Source organism: Danio rerio, chromosome 12 (assembly GCF_052040795.2).
Source record: "Danio rerio strain M-AB ecotype USA chromosome 12, GRCz13ab, whole genome shotgun sequence".
NCBI classification, from domain to species: domain Eukaryota; kingdom Metazoa; phylum Chordata; class Actinopteri; order Cypriniformes; family Danionidae; genus Danio; species Danio rerio.
In genome coordinates this window covers 46,020,088-46,045,307 of record NC_141032.1, presented here as the reverse complement: position 1 = coordinate 46,045,307, position 25,220 = coordinate 46,020,088, and the positions used below count along the sequence as shown (strand labels likewise).

Genomic DNA, 25,220 nt, shown 5'->3' with positions numbered 1-25,220 from the left:
CTATATTTTCAAGTGATATCAAAGAATGTTTTTTTATTCAGGATATGTTTTAAGGGAAGTGTTTAAAAATGTGTCTTCTGGAGAGATTTATAACATTAATCATTGCTCACACTGAAACCACTTACTGTATGGCCTTTTATCAGTGGTGTTGTTATTTGGATATTTTTGTTTGTGCAGTGAATGTTTAAGGAAGAGTTATGATTGTAAATTATACAGTATATTGAATATTTATTGCCATGAATATAGCCAATGCTGCTGATATGGCATTAAAATATACAACCCTAAATCAGAAAAAGTTGGGACAGAATGGAAAACCCAAATAAAAAAAGAAAGTTGTGTTTTCTAAATTTACTTTGACTTGTATTTCATTGCAGACAATAAAACAAATATTGTTTAATATTCCTCATGATTTATATGGAAAGTTATATGAGCAAAGCATTTACCTATTTGTAATGTTGCCATTCCTTTTGACAACTTTTAACCCTTGTGTGGTGTTTGTATTTTGGTTACTCAGCCAAAAATTACTCAACAATTTTTTACGTAATCCTTATTACAAGCCATAACCCCCCCCCCCCCTACCTTTGTTAGATCATATTGATGGATTAATGTTCTTCTCTGTATTTATTTATTGTTTATTACTAATGTCATGAAAAAAATAAAACCCACAGATTTGTTTTTTTCGTATTGTTCCCACCATGGTCATGGACATCATCATCAGAAGCTCCTCTCTTTTCCACAATCAATTGCAAGGCCCTCGCAGTAAATAATCTTTTGGCCAATTTGATCAGTTGTGATAAGGAGCCACACTGGCAAAGTCTTATTTATAGTACTATGTCCCTGATTCGCAGATGGGACAGGGTATGAGAAAAAAAAGCTTGGTTCCCACAAGAGAGTGGGTAAAATGTGCGGGAATGTAAGAGCAGACAGTGTTGATAGTTGAATTTTCAACAATGTTGCAACTTTGTGCGGGAGCGGGAGGGCGAGTGGAAGAAAACAGCAGCACCAAAAAGGAGGAGCACTGGACCTACACCTTCAAGACTTTTATTAGGCCTGGTTCTAGTGGACCCGAACACCTTGTATGTAATGTAAATGTGTTGGGGGAGGTACGTTATGCGGTCGTTGAAAATTTGTTCCGATTTATGTTCTTTACAGAAAATAAGCCAAAGCCAATAAATTTCAGGTTAAAAAAAATAGTTAATTGTTTAATTTTTCTTTTGAAAAAAAAACTGAAAACGGGTCTGAACACCATAAAAGGGTTAAAAGACGGGACTCAAGACACCAAGTGATGAAGTGTTTCGGGTATAATTTGTCCCATTCTTCCTGCAAACTTGTCTTAAGGTGGGTAACAGTACAGGATCTCGTTGTCGCATGTTGCATTTCAAAAAGTGCCACAGATTCTGTATTGGGGAAAGGTCAGGACTGCAGACTGTCACTTTCATTTTTTTCTTTCTTTTTTTTTGCGTTTTCCATAGAGTCCCAACTTTTCTGATTTGGGGTTGTAAAAAGATAGATAGATAGATAGATAGATAGATAGATAGATAGATAGATAGATAGATAGATAGATAGATAGATAGATAGATAGATAGATAGATAGATAGATAGATAGATAGATAGATAGATAGATAGATAGATAGATAGATAGATAGATAGATAGATAGATAGATAGATAGTCACCTTAGAAATATAAGGTTCTATCTGACATTTTTTGTCAAAATTGAGTTCACATATTCTTATTAAATGACAACTTATTTACATTGGGATTTTTTTTTTATAAGTTGTTTACATTTTAAAATTTCTATTTAAAAAACAAAAAGGAACTCTAGCTTGGCTCTATAAGGTTCTTTCTGTGACCCAATAAGCATTTCGAACGCATTTAATGATCTGACAGATAGAACTGTGTAATTCCAAGTGGAAATTTTATTTTTTCTATCTGCATTTGCCCTGTTGTTGTTTTTTTTTTACTCTAATTTACAAATCCGAGAGAATCTTGATTATTTAAAATTAGAGTACATTTAGGGTCCCTGTTATGTAAATGTATGTAAGAGAACTGTTACACACATATTGTTTGCTATATAGAAAGCAAAAACTTTAAAGCTCAATATCTCGAAATCATTTAGAACGATAAACCCTTATTATACTAAGGCGACATGAAAGACAGATAGACAGACAGATAGACAAATAGATAGACACACAGACTCACAGACAGACACACAGACAGACAGACAGACAGACAGACAGACAGACAGACAGACAGATAGATAGATAGATAGATAGATAGATAGATAGATAGATAGATAGATAGATAGATAGATAGATAGATAGATAGATAGATAGATAGTAAACTAAAATACCAAAAAAAATGTAATCATACAGGATTTTTCTATTTACACTGTTTTATAACTAAATGAGAGTTCTTTAATGATAAAATATTGCTGATACCATCCTCCATGTTCTTTTGTTACCAGAAGGTGACTTTCAGCTATTTTTAAGTGTCCAAATACCATAAAATATGTACTAAACTCTTTCCCCCTCAATCTCCCATGGTGTTCCAGTCGTACATGTTGTAAAACGAGGTTATGCATGAAATGGACGGGCCGTTTAATCGAAACACGACTTTGAATTTGAGCTGGAGATTTTTCTCTGAGGGTTTTTTTGAAGCCCCTCACGGTGAGCGCACCTTAAACTGCTTGCACGGATATGATGACTTTTGTCTTTAGTGATCAAAGGCTTGCGCAAAAGTACTTGAAAGTACAAGTAAACGTGAAATATGAATGAGGCCGGCCGGTTTGATGATGGCTGTGTTAAGTGTGCGAGTCAGAGGCGCTTTAGCGGATTTGTGAAGGCTCACCTTGCTCTCTTTCAGGGACTTCGAGTGCATATCTGCATTGTTGTGTGTTATATAAGCGCATTTGAGGAGCAATTATATAAGCTCATATTCAGAAATGGGTCTTGCTGAGGGTAAAAAGTAGTGCAAGTCATGGGCTCGGACCAGTTTCTTCATTGTCGTCACTCAGAAAAGGAGGACGGAGTGAAAATCAGGTCAACTATCAGAGACACAACAATAATGGAAAGATGGAAAAAAAACACAGACAGAATCAGGCAGGAGGATTATTTAACCAGTACTGTAGTATTTTATTGATACAAAGGTTATTTGAAACTTTATATTTTTTTATGCCTTTTTTATTTTCTCTTAATTGTCTGAATGTCAATTTTTGACTTGTCGTATTTGATACTTTGTACATTAAAAAAAAGTAAACGTTAACAATTTGTTGACTTTTAAAAAAAAAAAGTGAGTAAACCCTGTTGCGTTTAAAGCAAGTTGACTTAAAAATGTTAATAACCTGTTGCTTTAAAAGTAACAAGTTGACTTTACTTACAAATAGTGAGTAAACCTGTTGCTTTTAAAGCAATTAGTTGACTTTACTTACAAGTGGTGAGTAAACCCAATGCTTTTAAAGTTGTTAGTTAACTTTACTTAAACAAGTGAGTAAACCAATTGCTTTAAAAGCAACAAGTTGACTTTACGCATGTGCTTTTACATCAATCTGTTGACTACTTAGAAAATTTAAATGCTTTGCTTTTAAATCACTTAATTGGCTTTACTTAAAAATAGTGAGTAAACAAATCAAACTATTACCGCCGTGTAGGATTTACGCCACATTTTGTGACAGGAATAACACACACGGCTTTATGACACTACCTGCCCAGTGCATCTAAGTTTCCGAGAAATGCAGAGGGTTTTTTTTTCTCTCATTCGCCTTGCGGTATCAAACATTCCATTAAAAATACACGCTTACAGCAGTTCCTTGAATCAAATGTCTCGTTTGTCGGGAGGGACATGAATGAAATTCCTGAATGAAAGTGCCAAACTGCGGTTAAAGTCCACCATTTAATAATTTGATAAATAATTTGATTACTAATATCCATGTGAACATGTTTTGCCTCTGTGAAAATCAGCGTGTGCTCGAATCGAAACTCCCATTTTTATGCAAATTTTTATGCACTTTCCCTCCTCCAACACTCCCTGTTAAACAGAGCTGGGCATGCCCACTTTTCTGACTTTTTCTAAATTAGAGGTGAGAAAACACCGTGCTGAAACGGGGGTTTCGTTGCCCTTTTTTTGTTGCTTTAAAAGCAACAAGTTGACTTTACGTAAAAAAAAGTGAGTAAACACATTGCTTTTACATTGATTTGTTGACTTTACTTAGAAAAGTGAAATGCTTTGCTTTTAAATCGATTAGTTGAGTTTACTTAAAGTGAGTAAACCTGTTACTTTGAAAGCAATTAGTTGACTTGACGTAAGTAAACCCATTGCTTTTAAAATGATTAGTTGTCTTTACTTAAAGTGAGTAATCCTGTTGCTTTTAAATTGATTAGTTGACTTTACTTAGTGTTGAAACCGGTTGCTTCAAAATGATTATGAAATGTACCATGCATAATTTATAAAATGAATTTAAGTGAAGAACTTAATTCCAAGTTGCAACAATTTTACTCACTTCAAGTAATCATTTTTTTGCTGTTAGTATTAGTTTTGACTCTGATCTCAGAATGTCAGTTTTTGACAAATTATGACTTATCTCATTCATTCATTCATTTTCTTGTCAGCTTAGTCCCTTTATTAATCCGGGGTCGCCACAGCGGAATGAACCGCCAACTTATCCAGCAAGTTTTTACGCAGCAGATGCCCTACCAGCCGCAACCCATCTCTGGGAAACACCCACATTCACACTCATACACTAGGGACAATTTAGCCTACCCAATTCACCTGTACAGTGTCTTTGGACTGTGGGGGAAACCGGAGCACCCGGAGGAAACCCACGCGAAGGTAGGGAGAACATGCAAACCCCACACAGAAACGCCAACTGAGCTGAGGTTCGAACCAGCGACCCTTGCTGTGAGGCGACAGCACTACCTACTGCACCACTGCCTCGCAGACTTATCTCATAATAAAGACTTTTGTGTCTGGACTATAAAATATTATTCTATTTTTGACTTAATATGTCATCATTTTTGTCTTGTCGGTCTTATGTTTTTTGCATAGCTTTGGTGTTTCATTGTCACAAAAACTGATCTCATAATTGTTGATTTCGACATACATATGATTTTCTCATACTTACTACAGTTTTGGGCAATATAATAATTGTGACTTAGTATGCCATGCATACTTTTCTTATTTAAGCCTCATTTAATATGGTACACATGAAGCAAGACCAAAAGTACAAAAAATGTATGCACATGTGACATATAGTAAATCAGAAATATGAACCTTTATGTTAGTTTCAACAGTATTTTAATTTTTTAATTTTTTTACATAAATATAACTTTTATTTTACAAGTACAATTTGACAAAGCATGTCAAATTATACTTAAAACATTAAACAAGCAGCAAAACATTAATTTCCAATCTAAATATACCACCAAACAAGTTTACTATGCAGATATTAGACCATTGTATTATGGCAGTTCTTATAGACCTCAGACCTGCTGCTGAAAATGGAAACAAGGACAGAGAAGTGTGAGAGATGCGATGCAGGAAATGTTAACAGAGCCCAAATGGTGCGTCTCGCAGGCGGTGGGCCGTGGGGTTTGTATGCAGGGCTCTGGGCGGCTTATGATGCAGATTAAACTCATTGTAGCTGCTGTAGGGAATGTAAAGGCCGTGTACCAGGGGCCCGTCTCTGGATCAGGTCCGTCTCGGAGGACTCGTCACCCTGGATCATCCTCCTCATCCTCCCTCTGTGGCCTCACATACAGGACCCGATGCTGTAGTCCCATCACACCTCGCACATACAGTAAACTGACAGACTGTACAAAATGCTGGGTTCCACATAGTTAAAGTCCTAAGACCAGTTACCATGTTTTTACAAATTTAAGTGGATTGAACATAAAACAAATAAGTTGTTCCAAAAAAAAATACAAATTTTGTTGATTAGGCTCTTTATAATTAAGTAGTTTGAATAAGCAGCACAAATAATTGTGCAGACTGTAGAAAGACTGAATATTATGGATATTTTAGCTCAGTTCTTACTTAAATGCTAATTCAGGAGCTTTTAGGTCAAAGAAGATTACCATACATTAGAATGTGTCATGTTTATTTATTTATTTAAAAAGAGACATTTTTTTAACCATGATTTATAGAAGACACAAACTGAACTATAATTCAGTGTAACGATATTTTAAATAGCAAAAAGTCATGTCTGGCCTATTTAGAACAAGAACCACTTGGCGACATATTAAAAGACTATTTAAAGATCACAGTGCAGCCCCAAATTACTCATTAATTTCCATTTTAAATGTTTTATTCTTTGCCACTGTCCTTTAAACTAGGTTTTACCCCTTTGCAAGAAGCAAAAGTTTTTTTTTTTTTAGTAATTTAAAGTCTAATGGCTTTTTGACCGAAATTATTATTTAACATGTTTTGATCAACAAAGGTCATATATTGTTTAAGTTTTACATAAATTTAGGTGTATTTTTTATATTATATTATTATGTTTGATGCATTAAAGTAGACATTTATTTATTATACATTAATTCCTAAGTCACTGTGGATAAAAGTGTCTACTGTGTTTATTTAGGTCTGCATTTTTTGCGCACGTCTGTGTGTGTGTGTGTGTGTGTGTGTGTGTGTGTGTGTGTGTGTGTGTCACTTTTTTTCAAGGCTGCATGTATTTGAAAATACGGTCATATATTAATACGAGGAATATATAGCGACATAGTACAATGATTTTCAGCATTATTACTCCAGTCTTCAGTGTCACTGATTTGATGACTAAGAAGCATCTGTTGTTATTATCGGTACAATTTTTTGTCTGAACTATTACGCCGCTGTGCACTGTGTGACCTATTCACAGACTAATAAAACTATTGCTGCCTATTTTATTTATTTTTTATTTTTTTTACTTTTATAGTCATTTCAACTTTACATCAGTTTAACTTACTTAACTTATTTAGTTAAAGGTAATATTAAGTTGTAGCATTAAATATTAAGTTTGACAGACTGATCCTTCCCATCAAACTTTCCACGTCACGTCATGCAGTCTCTGCTTCCTCTGCTCTCCTCAGTGTAGTCACATTGATGCTATTTATTAATTTTATACTTAGAAAAATTAATGTCTGTCAACGTAACAGTTCAGATGCTTGTTATTTATAATTAGAAAAAAAATGTAAGTCAACATAACAGTTCTAAGGGCATGTGACAGTGGCATTGTGGGTAGCAAGATCAAATCACAGCAAGAAGGTCAGTGGTTCGAGCCTTTGTTGGGTCGTTTGTCATTTCTTTGTGGAGTTTGCATGTTCTCCCCGTGTTGGCATGGGTTTCCTCCTGGTGCTCCGGTTTCCCCCACAAGTTCAAAGACATGTGCTATAGGTGAATCGGGAAGGCTAAATTGACCGTAGTGTATGTGTGTGTACGAGTGTGCATGGATGTTTCCCAGTGATGGGTTGCAGCTGGAAAGGCATCCGCTGCGTAAAACATATGCTGCATAAGTTGGTGGTTCATTCCGCTGTGGCAACCCCAGATTAATAAAGAGACTAAGCCGAAAAGAAAATGAGTAAGTGAATGAACAGTTACAAGTTACAGCAGACACTGCAGTTTAGTTGATGACATCACTTCCCATCATAACTTCCCTCGTCACATGTCATGCAGTCTCTGGTTCCACCTCTCTCATCAGTGTAAATCACATTGATGCTTGTTATTCAGCCTCTCTCAGCAGGCCCGTCTCCTGCTTTGATGGAGGCTGCGGATCTGGAGCTGCACCTGCGGTTACGCTCACCCCTACCAGCAGCCCTGACCGCGACCATCAGAGAACCACCGCGCTCACAAACCACAGGGCGTCAGCAGCCCGTTATCCCTCACGCCCGTCCCGAACACCCTCTCGCCCCGCTTTTGATCAACCCCGACTCCTTCTGCTCCCTCCAAAACAGCAGGTCTGAGTCTGGGTGACGGTGCGGGATGGACTACATTCGGTCGTTTTGGACTTCAAGGCCGGACGAACCACTGACTGTAAGCTTTAATTAGAGGCTGGCATTATAATTGTTTGCTGGAGACCGTAAAAGAGCCCGTTGAGAGGTGGGCCAGGGCTGGCCACATGGATCCTGCTTAAAATGCCCCGCATATCGTCAGGGAGGTCTCTGACTGCTTTATGTTTATTAAAATTCAGAATAATCTGAGCAATAAGGGGTAATGTACAGTTGGACGTACGGTCATTATGGTGGAATAAACTCTGCACGGAGTGAGCTGAAGGAGATTTCATGATAATAATGACCGACCGGTTGACTTGACTTATTACAACGACTGCTTAGTGGAAAAAATAAAACATATATTTTTTATTTGTAACATGTAAGATGTGTTTGTCAAAATGCCAACTTTGTGTCTTAATTAGACTTTTCTTGTTAGTTTGAACTAGGGCTGCTCGATTTTGGGAAAAATAATAATTTTAGTCATAATTGTAAACACGATATATAATAATTTAAATTTAATTTTAAAAAATTAACCGTGGTTGGGTTTGTCCATATTTACAACCCAGTAAGTGTGCTTAGTTGAAAAATAAATAAGTAAAGCAATTAAAAAGGAGTGGACCAACATTTCACAGGCCACATTCAACAACCTCATTGATTATTTGACTACATGAGAAATCACGTACTTTCCTACTGTATAGAAACAGTATGTGAGCAGAATAGTATGTCGGAATTAATAGGGTATATGCCGAGCTAGTGCTGTTCCCATGCTGATACACTTCCGGTGACCTGTTATTGTAAACTTTTTTCCATTTTATATGGTTCCTTATACAGCATCGATGTTGTAATGTCATTAAAATACATTCAGTTAAATAAACTTTAGCATTTATTTAGTTGCTCAAGCATAAAACAAGACAAAAAGCTGTTTACTCTCACGCGCCCGTCAGAATCGGCAGGCTAACGCAGATGATCCATTGAATATACTGGGGTAAAAATAAATGCTCATATTATAAAGATATGGCGGGGGAAGTGTAATTTTATGCAGTGCTTCTTGTACAATCTGAGACCCACTTTAAATCGGATATCACTCAGCCAGTGGAAATCGCTGATTTTTAAAGAAAACAGACCTTAAACGCACCGGATTTTGCATTGGCATTCAATTCGCTGGAAGCGCTTAACCCAGGTTACTGGCAAATTAAAAGTCCTATTAGCATGCTTCGGCATATACCCCATTTGAAAAACAATAGGTGAGAATTACCCTAAGGCACACCTGTGCAATAATCATGTGGTCTAATCACCATCTTAATATGTCACACCTGAAAGGTGGATGGATTATCTTAAGAGAAGTGCTTACTAATGCCGCGGTCATACTAGAGTTTGAGCATGCAAAATTCTGTCGTACAGCAGTGCGAAAAGGGACGGGATTAAACAAGATGATTAGACATTTAAAAAAAGCAAGCGATTGGTCTATACTTTAAATTTCTATACAGACAGGTCATGTTTTGATCTTCGATTGGTCTCACACAGTCACATGATGTGATTTCGCAAGTCAGAGATTATCAAGCTTGAACTTTCAAACGCAGCGAACTGTGAAATTTGTTTTTCACGAACTTCCGTTTCTGGTCTATCGCATTCGCATGCATATGAATAGAAGTCTATGGGGCGAAAATTGCTGTGTGACCGCGGCTTAACACAGATTTAGACAAATGTGTGAATGATATTTGAGAGAAATAGGCCTTTTGTGTATGTAGAAAAAGTTTTAGATCTTTAAGTTTGACTCAAAAATGTGTGCAAAAACAAATGTTTATAGTTTAGATTTTAGATGATTGTATATTTAAATTCATGCATATAATGATAGATTTTGCTTTAAATTGCTGTAGTAAACGACAAAAAGCATACTTTCTGCCCCTTTAGTGTTAAAAAGCATAATTGACAAATGAATCTGACTGTATCCAAACAGGTTTCCCTTGTGTTATTTGGTGTAAGTAAAAATTCCATCAGTTTTTTTTTAAAGGAGTTTCATAAAATTTCCATGTGTTTCCATTGCTTCAACCACAAGAACGAGACCACTTTTATTACTTCAGATTTTGATAGAGCCTATTATAAGACAAAAATGTGTGTGTATTTGTGCTCTCATCTCTTTTGACCCTGGAAAAAGTGTTGGATGGTTCAGAGGAGGTCAGGCTAATATCTGTGCGCTGTAATGAAATATTGATAATCAATGATGTGGCTGACAAATGGACGCCTGTGCAATGACACCGGAAGTGGAGCCGCACAGCTCTGTTTAATCTAAACACGGCCTAAGAAAAAAAATGGTGTGAAATGCTCTTAAAGGTGGCCTCCTAATGTGGGATTATCCCATCACAGGAGCCACAGAGATTAGAAATAATTACAGACATAATCCTAACAGCTCCGCTTTCTGAGAGAGAATCCAATAGACACCATTCTTGTGAGTGTGTTAGTGTTTGTGATATATCAGGACACAAATGTGTATAATGGCATGGGTATTACACAGGTATTATTGTAGATGGTGAATTTTAAGGACTTTGCTGATGTCCTTATTTCTCAAAAAGCTTATAAATCATACAGAATAAATTTTTTCCATAACATATATTAAAAAGGGATATTGTATTGGTTTAATCAAGGCGATTTGCATGCAAATTTTGACAGTAAAACTGATTCTAGTAAACCTTCAGCATGTGCATTTAGATGGAGCGGAGTTTACTATACAGAGTTGAAATACACGGAAAAGTTATTCAAAATCGGTGTAGTTAGTCGATAATGACATTAAGATATTGGTTGTGTGATAATGACAGCTGTTTGTGTCGCTTCTCAATGAACTACTGCTGTAGTAAATGCTACACATAAAATTACAACATTTAACAAGGTATGCGTGGGGTCTTAAAATGTCTTAAATTTCAAAAACTAAATTTAAGGCCTTAAAAAGTCTTAAATTCAGGGTTCATACAGTCATGGAAAACCTGGAAAAGTCATGGAATTTTGACATGGCATTTTTCAGGCCTGAAAAAGTTTTGGGAAAACAGCAAAAAACACAATGTTTTGGAACAGTTATGGAAAACAGATATCTGTATACTTGAATTTTCACTTCATTCTCCGCTTATAAGCGGACGCAGCCATTTTAATTTTTTTGGCTTCCGGCCATTTTTTTGGCTTCGAGACTTCCGGTCTCATTCACTTCCATTCATTTTTAGACAATAAAAACAGCTCTTTACGCTGCTTGATGTTGCAAACTAATATTTTCTTATTACATTATTCTACTTGGTCTGTATAGTCATGCAAACATTTGTTTGTAGAGCAAGTAGTTTGACTGTTTTCTAGTCATTTCTCCCATAGGCGACTGAATCCGAAGTTCTAAAACAAGCGCGAAAACAAGCGCACTTCCGCATTTTAGGTCAATAAGTTAGTTGTCTTTTCTTCTTGTCTGTCCTTGGCCAATCACGTTCTCACACATTATTAGTGTGGTGTAAGCATTATCTAAATAAATTTTACGCAGATATAAATATAAATTTAAATTGAATAGATTGTTGCGTGTTTTTACGATATGCTGTAATAAATTTGAACATGCATCATTTTTCCTTTATCATGCCAATGTAGACATTGCATGAAACATTTGGTGATGAAAATGGATTTGAAAGTCTTGGAAATTTTAGTAGTAAAAATGTGTATGAACCCTGTAAATTCACTGAAATATTGAATTGTAGATCTCAAATCATTTTAAATGGGTTTTAATCTTCCATTGTTTATGTAAAGCGTCCCAATCAGGCCAACACAGTTATACAGAGTCACCAACAATACATCTTAATAAAACTTTTAACAAAACTCTATGTAAATTAACAATATCTCTAAGTTCTCCATATATTTGTAGACCGTATGTGGTAAGAAAACTGACCGAACACTGACTGAAAGACTGTTGTACATTTAGGTTATTATAGTTTTTAAAGCTTGTCAAAGAAAAGTATGTATGGTTTACTTTTTGACACATTAAGTACTATTTAAGTAATTTGAGGTTTTCTTTAATGGGGCAAGTAAAATTGCTTACTGTTTAGCTCAATAAATGTCTGAAATTTCATCCGTAATGGTCTTAAAAAGGTCTTAAGTCTTAAATTTGACTTAGCAAAGCCTGCAGAAACCCTGTATAATAACATCTTTAATAACATCTATAATACCCCAAATCCCAAACTCATCTTAAAACTAAACTTTAGAACAAATCACACTCTGCTTTCTGGAGAAGACGTGGATGAGAATTGCAGTTTAATTGAATCATATTAGTGATTTTAATTCAATTAACCACCCAGCTCTATTTTGTATAGTATAAAAACAATGTAAGCCTAAGGAATGTCCCCACAACTCACAAAAAAAACCTGTTTGTGTGTGTTGGACATGGTACAATAATAGTTTTTATTAGGTTCACCACTGTTTGGAAAAGTCAAGGTTTAAAACGGCTTAAGTTTCTGCTTCACCATAACATATGATATTACATACAGTAGATGTCAGTTTTTTTTTTTTAGTTTTTTACAATTTTATTAAGTTATTTATGGTTATGCAGAACAGTATCTCCAGCAGAAAAGAACTCTACACATCAAATGTTACTGGTCAGTCAACGCTTCGTAAACATTTGAAAAACAAATCTCTTAAACATCAACATCCAAGCATGCTAAAGAAATGAAAAGTGTAGTGGCATTATATCCAAAGAAAAGAAAGATATCCAAATATGCATCCCTGACTGACTGACCGATCGACTGACCCACCCTCCTCCTTCCCTAAACACAACCAATAGTGTTTTCAAAAGCACAGGTTGACCTGCAGCCGCTCACTTCCCTAATCCCAATTGACAGTGTTTTCAAAAGCAATCCAGAAAAAGAAAAAACACTCGCCTTTTTTCCAACACAATCTCACGTCAATTCATAACTTTTTCAATTAGTGGCTTATTCGTAGAAATTCGTACGATCTAATTTGTACATTTTAGTACAATTTGCGTATTCCCCAATGACGGTTGGGTTTAGGGGTCCGGTTAGGTGCCACGCCTCCTTTTTAAAATCGTACATTTTCTCACGACTGAACTCGTACGAATTTGTACGAATTAGCCACTAAACTGCCAAAACGTAAAATACTTACGTTTTCTCGTGAGATCAGGTTGCTTTTTTCTTACCACATTTTTAGATCTTACCCCAGGAAAATCTATTCCCAAATGGGCCCGACCAGTAAAATCATGGTATTTATATATATATATATATATATATATATATATATATATATATATATATATATATATATATATATATATATATATATGAGCAATATCACACAAGTAGCAGTGCGATATGGCTGTTTATCGGCACTGGTGGGAGCCTTAGTGCCCCCACCAGTGCCGATATACAGCCATATCGCACAGCTACGAGTGTGATATTGCGTTTATACAACAGTTTGATGGCATAATTGTGTATATAAAAACAAAATCAAACATGGAGAGTCTCAAAAACCCTTTTGTATGAGGAACTAATTTCTTCAGGATTCAAATCATGAGCTGACAGTTAAACAGCTGAGCAAGCATCTTTTAAACTTTAGATCTGTAGTTTCTGCTTTTTGCTGGCTGAATATGGGTGGAGTAATACACAAAGGGTAAAGAGGCTGTAGGAGTTCTGATATTGCAGAATATTGCACAGTTATCAACGAATCAGATTTAAGAACCAGACAGAACTGTTGTATGTATATATATATATATATATATATATATATATATATATATATATATATATATATTGTTTTCTTTGTTTTAATAGGATAAACGTAAAGCTCTAGTGTGAGGGCAACACGGTCTTACAGAAATTTGTAACTTTTTGATTTAGTGGCTATTTCATATTATCTCATTCATACAATTTTGTATGATTTGCTTATCCTCCAACGATGGTTGGGTTTAGGGGTGTGGTTTCATCCCACGCCTCCTTTTTTCACATCATACATTTTTGTACGACTAAACTAAACTGACAAAACGAGAAATTGTTACGTTTCTTTGTGAGAACACCTCAGTGTGGTATGGCAGGGCATAGATGTAGCATTTCTCTTTGAGAAGGCTGTCAAACTGATGCTGATTTAAGCTTCTGGATCAGATGAAATTAACTGTTTGCAATTGCGCCATCCAATAGGCACAATTGAAACAGCAGCTTCTGTTATTGAAAAATTGCAGATCATTTTTATACTTTACAGAATCATCTTGCAGACCTGATTAAACCCATTTGCAGGCAGTACATTTGACACCCCTGCACTGGACAAACTGGTAACAGCAGAAAAGCCATCCATACAGAGGTAGGTGGTCAGCACGAAACAGAACAGCATCATACCGCCCCGTAGCATTCGTTTTAAAACCGAAATGCAGCCATACGTACCTCTGGCTACATAATTCGCGATCTCCAGAAATATATATAGGGCTACGTTTTCAGAATGAACCTATGTTGCAAATTTGCTATTTGTAAGTTGTAAAGAAAGTGTTTTTGAAACTAATGAAGACGGCAGATTTATTTTAATAATTCAGCCTGACATGTTTACTGCTCCAAAATATTAAATATGTGTCTTTAAATATTATATATTGTGTTCAATGGGGAAAAAGTTGTCATAACTTAGATCAGTGATCCAAGGTTATCATACCATCAGGATCTTATGTCAGCCTGTGCCTAGTGTGTGTGCATATGTGTAGATCTAGAATAGGTCAAGGATCGTAACTCTGCTAGAGCCCAAACATGGGCCGTTTGACCCAGGATATAAAGCGCAGAAAGACGGAAGCGCCGCTGAAGGTGATTGAAGATGAGTGTGACAGAGATAAGGAGTTAAACGCTGCTGTGTCCTCAGTAATAGTCCTGATAAGTGGATGTGTACTGTGTCGGCTCTCCAGGGAACAAGCGCACTCAGATATACATCCATTAAAGAAGCACAACAGCGAGCGGCAGCCCGGGATACTGCTGCAAACTGGATTTCCATAAACAACCACGTGTTGTAGTGCTGTTAATAGGATTTAAAGGTCTTTCTGGCTGTAGGTCTTTGATGTAATGATTTAAATGATATAACAGTTAGTTACAGTGTCACAGTGATGATTTAAACAGACGTTATTCAGATAACTAGTAAATTCAGGATTAGCCTTACAGTAAATATGTAAATAGATCACCAGACCAAGTTTGCGTCTCTTGCTTATTTGTGTTATGACTTGTTCACACTCTCAACACTTTTAGAATTTTGATAATAAGTCTACGCATTCCATACATATGCATATTATTTATTTATTAATGTTTTATTCATTCATTCATTGTCTTTTCGGCTTAGTCCCTTTATTAACCAGGGGTCGCCACTGCAGAATGAACCTCCAACTTATCCAATTTTACGCAAACAATGCCCTTCCAGCTGCAACCTGTCACTGGGAAACATCCATACACACTTATTTACACACATGAGCCCCTTTCACACATACAGACCTTTCCGGAAAATTGCCGGCAATTATCCGGAAAGGTTGTATGTGTGAACAGGTCCTTTTTGAAAATACCGGTAAATTCGTTCTGGCTATTTTCCGGAAAGAGAAGTTGTAACATTACCGGCAATTTGCCAGAATGCTGCGCTGTGTGAACGCAGAAGGAAGACTGCCGTAATAAGCGCGTGCACGTCTAGAACGTGCTGACGTGAGACGTCTGCTTTAGCCAATCACAACAGTCAGACGCATTCACGTCCGCGCGGTTTATGAGAATAAAAGCCTTTGAATATTTTTCCAGACGCATTTAGCTGCTAGAAGTTAGTCAGATCACATTTATATGTTCTTCTTAATGCCAACTGTGTGAATAATTATCGATGAGATGCTTATGATAAGCCGTTGTTTGTTTACCTTCAAGCTTTGCGTGTGCCTGTGAAACAGCCTGTGAGCGCCTGAACACGCACATATTATGAACATCTCGACATGCGAAAGTGATCCTGCGAAAGTTGTTCACAATATTGATCATCCACAGAGTTTGTAATTCAGTCAAATGTTTACAATAGGGTTGGGCATCTAAGCTATAATGCCGATCCGATACGCATCTCGATACAAAGAATACGATCCGATATATTAGCGATACATTTGTGACATATTGCGATGCAACACGATACGATTCACACCCATATCACGATACAACGTGATAATTCAGCGCTAACTAATTAGATCAAGTTTATGAGATGATGTGAAAGAGGATGCTGTGCCATTGAATGAGTTTGATTATTTATTAACCAAGCAAAACCAAGACTTTTTTTACAAACTGGCTTTTCTCTCAGAGCCAGAGTGTCAGTTTACAGTAGAGGGCCATTTTAGAACCTATAGCACATATTATTTAAGTATTTTCAAGATAAACAGAATGTATAAGTGCAATATATATTTTTGCACTCTTTCAACATAAAGGTTTAGCATTGCACAACAAGAATTGTGATTTAACTTTTCAACTGTGAAAACAAGTTTTACAAAGATATATTTTGCCACTGATTATTCAAAACTTAAGGTCGTGAACTAGCAGTGTTATGCTGCTTTCAAACATCACTGTCACTGTAAACAACAGGCTAATAAAAATATAACAAACCAGCAATCTTCTTGCTGTGAGGTGGTCAAATTACCCACTGTGCCACCGTGACACCCATTATTTTTATCATTATTATTATTAATATTATTATTATTATTATTATAATTAAATAAAAATTAACAGGAGGATGTGTTTAAAACCTTCGTTCTCCGTGACACTAGGCTGAATATCTTTGCAGATGAACAATGCAGTAACATCCGTTATTGGCGTCGAGCGCACAAAACTGTTGCGCATGGAAAAAAACTTGCAATGCTTTTCTCACCACTTTTGGAGCTGGTAGCTACAGTTGAAGCAGGAAGCCGGGGATGCAGGAACACTGGAAGATGCTTTCACAACAACACCGTGGCGCCGCTTCAAGTGAGATTTCAGATTAGTCGTACTGCCCGCGTATTTTACAGATGCGCGGCAGATTTTGCAAATTGCATCTGTCCTGTCATGTCGTCCATCCTTAAATGTTGCCATACTTTAGATTTAAAACTCAGTGGGGAGTAAAATGTTTGTTTTGCTTCTCGCGCTTTCTGAGGGCGCACCACTAGCTTCATCCGCACACCTGATACACTGAGTTGTAGTGTAAGTGTACACATCCGCAAGTCCGTTGCTAAGGCTTACTTTATGTAGGTCGATTAAATTATGCGCCAAAAACAGGTTGACAACACTTGTTAATAAATAAAAAATACATTCTATATTAAAAATATAAGCTGTATCTCGGAAAAACCGATGCATCTCGCAAAAACCGATGCATCTCGATTTGCTTCCAAAATTTCATTCATCCTCTGCTGCTCAACCGATGCACTCGCATCGTGCACGCGCATGACCGCGTGTCGATACATATCGCTTTAATCTTCATATAAAGAAATTTTCCAGATATTAACCGGTATCACTGTGTGAAAGGGGCTATACACTACAGTCAGTTTAGCTTACCCAATTCACCTGTACCACATGTATTTGGACTGTTGGGGAAACCGGAGCAACCAGAGGAAACCCACGTGAACACCCAACTGACCCAGCTAAGGCTTGAACCAGCGACTTTCTTGCTATGAGGGGACTGTCTATCCACTGTCACCGCTTCACAATTATTGCTTTATTTACCATAAACTGTTTTTTTATAGTAAGTAGAAGTGGCAATAAATTAATTAAATAAAAGTGTTTTACTTTATTTAAAGACAATATATAAACATATTTAAAAGATTAGTAAAAACACACACATACACACACTGACTCACTCACTGGCCACTTTATTAGGTACAGCTTATTAGTATCGTGTTGGACCCCCTTTTGCCTTCAGAACTGCCCTAATCCCATTCAATCACATACCAAAGGTGCTCTATTGGATTGAGTTCTGGTGACTGTGGAGGCCATTTCAGTACAGTGAACTCATTGTCATGTTCAGGAAACCAGTCTGAGATGATTGGTGCATTATCCTGTTGGAAGTAGCCATCAGAACATGGGTACATCGTGGTCATAAAATGATGGACGTGGTCAGCAACAATACTATGACGTTGACATGATGCTCAATTGGTACTAATGGGCCCAAAGTGTGCCATGAAAATATCCCCCAAATCATTACACCACCACTACCAACCTGAACCTGTGATACAAAGAAGGATGGATCCATGCTTTTATGTTGTTCATGACAAATTCTGACCTGACCATACGAATGTTGCAGCAGAAATCGAGACTCATCAGATCAGGCAACGTTTTTCCAATCTTCTATTGTCCAATTTTGGTGAGGCTGTGCAAATTGTAGCTTCTGTTTCCTGTTCTTAGCTGACAGGAGTAACACCTAGTGTGGTCTTTTGCTGCTGCAGCTCATCTGCCTCAAGGTTTGATGTGTTGTGCGTTCAGAGAGGTCCTTCTGCAGACCTCTGTTGTAACGAGTGCTTATTTGAGTTACTGTTGTCTTTCTATCAGCTGGAACCAGTTTGGCTATTCTCCTGTGTCATCAACAAGGCATTTGCACCCACAGAACTGCCGCTCACTGGATATTTTCTGTTTTTCGGACCATTCTCTGTAAACTCTAGAGATGGTTGTGCATGAAAATCCCAGTAGATCAGCAGTTTCTGAAATACTCAGACCAGCCTGTCTGGCACCAACAACCATGCCACATTCAAAGTCACTTAAATCACTTTTCTTCCCAAATTTGATGCTCGGTTTGAACTGCAGCAGATCATCTTGACCATGTCTACATGCCTAAATGCATTTAGTTGCTGCCATGTGATTGGCTAATTAGAAATTTGCATTAAAAAGCAGTTGGATTGGTGTACCTAATAAAGTGGCCAGTGAGTGTATGTACTGTATATGTATACATTTTTTAGCTTACCCAATTCACCTAAAGCACATGTTTTTGGACTGTGGGGGAAACCAGTGCACCTGGAGAAAACACACACACACAAACACGGGTAGAACATGATAACTCCACACAGAAATGCCAACTGCCCCAGCCGGGACTTAAACCAGTGAGCTTTTTGCTGTGAGGCGAACAACAGAGCCACTGTGTCACCCCCAGATTTCCACCATTTCTCTTTAATTATTATTAATGGAACAAAAAGTCATTAAATAGTTTTATAATCTTTATTCTTTCTTTTACAGTATTTTCTTTTCAAAGACCGATCTTGTTTAATGTCTTACGTTTATATTTTGTCTTATTTAAGGTCATTTTATTTCATTTTTAGCTTCCCAAGTGACAAACACTTCTGCTCTAGTGTCTAAAATTGTCATCGGTACAATTTTCATCAATATTGTTAAGTGTTTTTCTTCAGCTGTGATGCTCAAACACATTTGGAGACCAATTCCCCAAAGTTAGACCACAAAACCCATGTCAGATCATCACTAATAATCCGATCGTCCCACATAGACCTGCATTTATCGCGATAAAGGTTTCCCTCCTCCCCAAACAAACTCATAAGATAGACTTATTCCTCAGCCTTGAAAAAAAAGTGGATTTATGAGACATTTTGAAGTTCCTCTTCACACGCTGTTCTCTCCCGAGGACCATCTTCAATGTCTAACCCTGCAAAAAATACCCCAATTTGACTCTGTTAAGCACAATTTCTGCCACATATCAGAACCTTTAAATATAAGATGCGAATGCGGTCAATCATTGGCCTTCCTCTCAGGAGAACTGGAAAATGGCTAGGAAAAAAATCGTAGGTCTGTCAGGACATTTGGCAGAAAAAAAAGAGTGCACCGAAGGTCAGTAAAGTGCTAAATGCTGTTTCCGAGTCTCCTGATGTTTTCAGGGCCCCTGTGTGGAGGATTTGCCATCTCTCGGCCCCCTCCTGCTCCAAAGCGACGAGGCGAACTTGACTACTTTTAAGAGTAGTTTCAGAGGGGCTCGAGCCTTCGCAAAATACACACGTCTGCCAGAGTGAGAGCAAATTTCTCTGCTCTTTCTGCCGGAGAACACAAATGTCCGATATTTGATCAAGAGGCCGACCGTCCCACTCAAACGCTAAACGTTGTCAAATGAGACTGAGCGGAAAATGCGCATCCCAGAGGTGCCGAACGCTCCTGCTGCATCTCAGAGCAAAGCAAATCAGAGTCCGGTAAATGCTGAACATACCTACATTTAAGTGATGTTTTGCAGCGTTTTGCCATTTTGAGGGTTTTATCGGAAATCACCAGGAGAATACTCACTTTTTTTCTCCTGACTGCTCTTTTCGCCCCTCGTCTTTTCGATTTGTCTTTTGTTTGCACAAATGCAAGAGTTTAGTAACCGGTGCTGTTTACTACACAAACTAAAGGTTCAGCTAATGTGTTAAAGTCAATTCCAAGCAGCAGCAACAATGTCAATTCATTTGACTTTGTATGCTGAATTACCATCTGAAATGTGAAAAAAATCTATAGTTGAAGTCAAAATTATTAGCCCTCCTGATTTATTAGCCTCCTGTTTGTTTTTTTCCCACAATTTTTGTTTAACAAAGATAAGATTTTATTCAACACATTTCTAAACATAATAGGGTAACACTAGAATAACTATCCGTTATAAGTAGTTATCAGATCATTAATAAACTGTTAGTTAACAAGTTATAAATGACTTGTTTAATAAAAGTTAATAGTTGATGTTGATTATTTTTAACTGTGCCTTATAGATGGCCAATGGATAACTTACAAGCTGTTAGTTAACAAATTGTAAATGACTTCTTAACTGTATTTTAATGATTTATTACTATACCTAATAAATTAGTAATAGATCATGAACAAGCGGTTGGTAAATAACTTAATAAAGGCTTGTTAAGTGTCTGTTAATAGTGTATATATGTTATTGGGACGCTATTCTAAAGTTGCAGCTATTCTTCATTTATTAACTGTTAGTTAATGAGAAATAGTTGCAACTTTGGAATAACGTCCCAATAACATGCTTAAGCTAATAACTAACACTTAACTATTATATTTACTCACACTTTACAGATCAGTTTTATCAGTTTTTAGTTATCCTGATAAAAATGTGGTCACGGAAATTTACTACACAAACTAAATGTGCAGCAAATGCTTTACTTGAGCTAATTTCACAATCTAACAATAAGAAGCGATCTGAATTTATTTTGTGACTATCTATGTCCCTCACTTCTCTTTTACTGTATCTTTATTCCATATTAATTAATTCATTCTTAAATGTTTGCTTCTTGATGGACTTTTTAGTCTGCATGATATTTTTTTCCTGTCAAGAATTTTGAATTATTACTGTATATGAAAAAGCAACATAAACAAACTTTCTTCTGCATGAAATAATTGTCATCAACTGTTTTTGTTTTATTTACAACCTTGAAAAATCGTTAATCAGTTTTTCACTGTCATTTTTGACTCGTTTGTGATTTTTGCCCCTTAAATAAAACAACTATTTGATTAAATCAAAAATATTTAGTGCTCAAGTTTCTTTTCTCTTGAGTCTTTTTACATTTTCCCTACACTCACCTTTTATATGCACAGATACAAAATTTGGAGAAACATTTCAAAAACATATCATAAAAGCCTGTTTACCTTTAGCTAGAACATAAACCGAAAAGTTCATGAAATTGTTAAATCCCCAAAAAGTAATGTATTTGGATAGGGCTTGCTTTTACTCTTAAATATGGATATTGGATATGGGTTGCTTTTAATAATACATTTTATTTTGCATTATTGTTTATTCGTATTTAAAGTGTGCTGTTTTCTCTTTCATACTGCACTCATGTAAAGCACTCTGAAAAAGGTTATTTTAACTGCACTACACTAATTACATTTTTATTTAAAAAAATATTATTATTATTATGCAAGGCAGCATGGTGGCTCAGTGGTTAGCACTGTCTTACAACAGGAAGGTGGCTGGTTCAAGCCTTGGCTGTGTCAGTTGGCATTTCTGTGTGGAATTTGCATGTTCTCTTTGCGTTGGCATTGGTTTCCAAAAATCCGTAATTTTACGGCTTATTTCCGGCAGCTGGGGTGTTGGAAAAAAAAAACGCAAAATAACGGCTGTTAAATTACAGAAATATACTGTAAAATAATGGACATTAAATTACAGAAATATACTGTAACATAATGGACATTAAATTACAGAAATATACTGTAAAATAATGGACATTAAATTACAGAAATATACTGTAAAATAATGGACATTAAATTACAGAAATATACTGTAAAATAATGGACATTAAATTACAGAAATATACTGTAAAATAATGGACGTTAAATTACAGAAATATACTGTAAAAGAATGGACGTTAAATTACAGAAATATACTGTAAAATAATGGACATTAAATTACAGAAATATACTGTAAAATAATGGACATTAAATTACAGAAATATACTGTAAAATAATGGACATTAAATTACAGAAATATACTGTAAAATAATGGACATTAAATTACAGAAATATACTGTAAAATAATGGACATTAAATTACAGAAATTTCCTTAAATTTAATTTTTTGGTAAATTTCTGTAATTTAATGTTCGTTTTTTTACGGTAAATTTCTGTAATGGCTGTTATTTTATGTTTTTTTTTTTTTGGCACCCCAGCCGGTAATAAACAGTAAAATTAAAGATTTTTTACAGTGTGGGTAAGATAAATAGTTTGTAGTGTACAGTGTGTGTGTGTGTGTGTCCGGGTCCTTCAAATTGGGTGTTAAGTGTTGGGTTAACAACTCTCCTCATAAAAAACTAGATGTTACAAAACACCCATAAGGTGCGGCTAAATATCAACTTCGAAATAAATAGCCATGGGAGTAAGTATTTATTATCAGGGTTCTTACGGGCGCTGGAAATCCTGGAAAATGCTTGATTTTTAATACAGTGTTTTCAAGGTTAGAAAAGTGCTTGGATTTTGAACAAAGTGCTTGAACCTGCTTGAATTTGCAGAGCTTGAAATTGTGACTGTTTTGATTGCATATGCACACAATTTTGTCTATGTGACCTCAAAATATATTTGGGAGCATTTGTGCGAGTGCATAAATTGTTGTCGTGCGACCAGTTTACAGTGCAAGATGTTCAGCGCATGCACGCATTTATGGAGCTAATAATAAGCCAAAACATTCTGAATTTGAATTGTGTTAAATTGAATTATTTAACAATTGTAAGTTAATAATACTGATTATGTCCTATTAGAAATGTTTTTAATTTGTATTTTTCAACTTGATTATTGAACGTTTGAAATTTAAGACAACTTAATTTTTTTAAGTCAGATTTTTATAGACATATTTTTAAACCTGAAACGCCAATCCAATGACAGCAAAAAAAAAATAGCAATGCACATGAAAAATCATGAACGACTGGTCATGAAAGTTTGGGACTACACCCAAACAAAATCTGACCGTAAGATCATTTCTTAAGATATCAACTTTAGGTAGAAAGAGACCAAACTTAAAAGCATACTTCATCGAATAACTAACTATCCCAATAAATCTATGCTCTAAAGTGCTCAACAGTTTTTCGTTTTTTAAAATAGCACAATGGATTTAAATGTGAAAAAGTACATACAGCATGTATATCGTTATTAACCGTGATTATTAGGTGCTGGAAAAGCATACAAATGCACCTTGAAAGCATTTGAAAAGTGCTGTAATTTAAAGTTGGAAAAGGTGTAACAACCCTGCATAATCACCGTGGTTTACAGCTCCGTTTTTCCCAGCATTCAGTGCACAATGTTGTTGTTGTTTTAGTAATACTCTTTTATTGGCCAATCAATCAGACATCTTAGTGGTACATTCACAGAAAATATCCTAACATCAATTTGGGAAAACACAAATGACTGAAAATAAACTTCAGTGATATGGATATGCAGCATCAGCTTTGCTCTGCTGATCTGAGTTCAGTGTTCCTGTTGGCACTGAAAACTGGATTGTCTTTAAATCCATCAATTGACTTGAATTGCGAGTTGCAGTTCTCCTGATGTTCAGTGTTGTCGGTGTCTATAACAGATGCTGTGTTTCTACTCCTCTGTTAATCTCAGCAGCTGTAATCTGCTTTCCAATGTGAAGATTTGTGTTGACTTTGATGTGCTCAATCCTCTTTTGCCATTCACACACACACACACACACACACACACACACACACACACACACACACACACACACACACACACACACACACACACACACACACACATCTCTGTGTGGTCTATGAGTCTTTGAACTCGATATTTCATTAAAAGCGTTCTCTGGAGACAGTGTTAGAAATCTATAGATCTAAATAAAACAATTAAAGTCTGAATGAGACCCACGTGGCTGCTGTTTGATTTCTGTGAATTTCGGAGTCTTTCATCGAGTGCCAGTCATCCAGCAGTGATATGATTTCAAGACGCTTTTAATAAGATCTTCAAGTGCTTTTCTGGGATAAAGTCATGATGACCCAGTGTCTGCAAAGATAACCTTCATGAGTCCTCTTTGCTAATGATTTTACTAAACTTATTTGTGGAAGATAGATAATAAATCTATCCATCCATCCATCCATCCATCCCTACTTGTGTCCTTTTATCCATCCATCCATCCATCCATCCCTACTTGTGTCCTTTCATCCATCCATCCATCCATCCATCCACCCATCCATCCCTAGTTTCTTCTGTCTATCCATCCAGCCATCCATATTTCCGTCAATCCCTACTTCCATCCATCCATCCATCTATCTCTGTTGCCATAATCCATGCATCCCTACTTGCATCCATCTATCCCTACTTACATCAATCCGGCTATTAATCCATCCATCCCTACTTCCATCCATCCATCTATCTCTCGTTACATCCATCAATCCCTAATTCCATCCATCCATCCATCCCTACTTCCATTCTTCCATCCATCCATCACTTATTTCTATCCATTACTTCTACCAGCCATCCATCCTTACATCAGTCCATCCATCCACCCATTCATTTCTACTTTTTATCCATTTATCCATCCCTACTTCCATTCATCCATTATCTACTTCTATTCATCACTTATTTCCATCCATCCATTCATTCATCCCTACTGACATTTATTCATCCATCCATCCATCCATCCATCCATCCTTACTCACATCCGTCCATCCATCCATCCATCCATCCATTCATCCCTACTTTTATCCATCCATTCATCCCTACTTTCATCCATCCATCCATCCCTACTTTCATCCATCAAAATTCTTGATACTGATCAGCTGAAAAGTGTGCAATAAAATAATTGTATGTACAGGTTCCAGTCACTTATGAT

The 25,220-nt window shown here is 36.4% G+C and overlaps 1 protein-coding gene across 34 annotated transcripts in view; it reads left to right on the top strand.

The window, feature by feature from the left end:
* Positions 1-25,220, top strand: part of LOC147834576 (uncharacterized) — a 108,785-nt gene that overhangs the window by 24,919 nt on the left and 58,646 nt on the right. For 11 of the 34 annotated variants that reach the window (XR_015504628.1, XR_015504626.1, XR_015504630.1 and 8 more), the window contains exon 3: positions 14,182-14,280. The exons of 22 other annotated variants lie outside the window; for them this stretch is intronic. The gene's annotated coding sequence lies outside the window, so the exon portion shown is untranslated. Of the gene's footprint in view, positions 1-7,699; positions 8,483-14,181; positions 14,281-25,220 lie in introns of those variants that run through there. One more of the 34 variants, XR_015504636.1, reaches the window with a different exon arrangement.